Genomic DNA, 2,103 nt, shown 5'->3' on the forward strand with positions numbered 1-2,103 from the left:
GTGAGGGTGGGACGCTACAGAGAAAGAAGAAAAGGCGAGGGAGAGAGAGAAGAAAGAAAAAGAAAAAGAATAGAAGGAGAGAGACAGAGAGTGAGAGTGGGTTCAAACCCGATTCACTGTCGAGTTAGATGAACCCAGCTCGAGTCAGGCCGAGTTGGATGTCCTTGATGGACGTCTCAGCATGTAAATAAGAAGAAGGGAAGGAAGAGAGTAGGAGAAAGGAAGTGTTGGGTGGGCTGCTGTCGCACCAACCCGACCTAGTCGAGTTGAGCGCGACTCAGGCGCTGGCTCGGTCCAGGTTTGCTGGACAGTGCAAAACAAAAAAATAATATAAAAAAAATGGGGGGGAGGTTAGAAGAAGAGGGGAGAGTGACTGAGAGAGAAAACGAGAAGGAGGGAGGGAGGAAGAAAGGTAAAAAAAAGGGGGGGGGGGAGGAAGAAAAGTGAGAGGGAGGAGGTTGGGGCTGTCGAGTTGAGTCTGAGTTGACTCGGTCCAGACATTGCTAGACAACTCAGCAAAAATAGAAGAAAAATAAAAGAAAAGAAAAGAGGAAGAAAGGAAGAATGAAAAGTGAAGAAAAGTGAGAGAGAAGGAGGAGAGAGAGAAGCTTGAGTTTTGTTGGCTGTCGAGTCAACTCGGCCCAAAACCGAGTTTAAACTGGAGCCTAGTTGAAATGCAGAGTTGACTCAGTGGAGTCTTCCTAGTTTTCATTGATTAAGGTTTACTCTAGGTTGGGATCTAATCCAACACATCTTCGGAGAGATTTTCTGGCGGGCCATGCATTTCACGTGACGATGGGAACCCGATTCAAGCCAAGTCGGGATTAGTTGACATCAATGACCAAGGTATGTTAGCTAGAAATCTTCCATTTAAATCAATTCTTATATAGTTTGATTTTATTACAAGGTAGGAGTTAAGACTTCTTAATGTCACGAATAAACCAACCTCTTGTCAGATTGGAGCTAGCCGAGCTCAAGTTAAATCCAAGATGAAGGGAGTTAAGGTCGGGTTGGAGATTTCAACTTGGTTTGATCCAAAGTCAAATCGTACCATGACTCATCTAAGTAAATCGATTTTGGAGTTTAGCTTAAATCCTAATGTAGTAATAGTTTAACTATGCAATCTTGTATTGGAGCTTGAATTACCCTCTCTAGGTCGTAGTTTCATACACAAATCCTACACTATCTAATCTTTAGGATTGACCTTAGGGAATGATGTGGTGATCGAACTAAACAAATGGTGATGTGTGGTAGGATTGGATTTGTGAACATGTGTGAACGATTTCAACAACATTTGTAGCCAATTCGACTCTTGAGAGGTGAGGACTCACCCTTTGAGCTTCCCACTTAAATTCATCAACCTGGACATGAACGATGCTTTAATTCTATGTAGTTAGTAACTCTAAATTATTTAGTTTACTTATTTCATTACATGAATATGCTAATATAGTACATGATTGGCTCATGTAACGTATGAATGTTGCGTCTCTTTAATACTAGTAACATGAATGATTTGGTTGCCACATGTTGTAGAGTTTGTTAATTAACCAAATGTTATTGTTTGTGATTATTTCATGGATTGAATATAACATGTTAAGGACTTACCATCTCGCGGGCCCTATTTGACTTATACGAGCTTGATCACACACCTGCCTTATATAGCTTGGACCACACTTTGCCTTACATGGATGGACCACATAATTACTCCATGTGGCTTGGACCATTAATTTGCCCTTGGTGGCCTTGATTGAACATTGGTGTCTTTTGTGGCTAGTTGATTCTCTCTTCATTTTGCGACATTCAATCGTATGGTGATTTCTGGGTGGAGCAGGTGTTCGCTTAGTGATTTTCTAGCCATCTTGCAGTGTTCACATACGATATGATTTCCAGGTGAAGAAGAGTTTTGCATGTTGGGTTGCTATCCATCTTGTAGTGTTCGGTTGTAATGTGATTTTTGGGTGGAGTGGGGTTCGCTTAGCGATTTCCTAGCCATCTAGCGGTGTTCACTTACGATACGATTTCTGGGTGGTCTAGAGTTTGTATGTTGCTTGTCTCTTCATCTTGTGGTGTTCAGTCATACTATGATTTTCGGGTGGAGCGGGT

The 2,103-nt window shown here is 41.8% G+C and overlaps 1 long non-coding RNA gene across 1 annotated transcript; it reads left to right on the forward strand.

Annotated features, from left to right (window-relative positions):
* The first annotated feature begins 799 nt into the window (after nucleotides 1-799).
* On the forward strand, nucleotides 800-1,315 carry LOC131220481 (uncharacterized). The gene is made up of 3 exons (XR_009158615.1): nucleotides 800-846; nucleotides 957-1,065; nucleotides 1,255-1,315. It is a non-coding gene; the product is annotated as an uncharacterized LOC131220481 (long non-coding RNA).
* The last annotated feature ends 788 nt before the right edge of the window (nucleotides 1,316-2,103 follow it).

This window comes from Magnolia sinica, chromosome 12 (genome assembly GCF_029962835.1).
Source record: "Magnolia sinica isolate HGM2019 chromosome 12, MsV1, whole genome shotgun sequence".
NCBI classification, from domain to species: domain Eukaryota; kingdom Viridiplantae; phylum Streptophyta; class Magnoliopsida; order Magnoliales; family Magnoliaceae; genus Magnolia; species Magnolia sinica.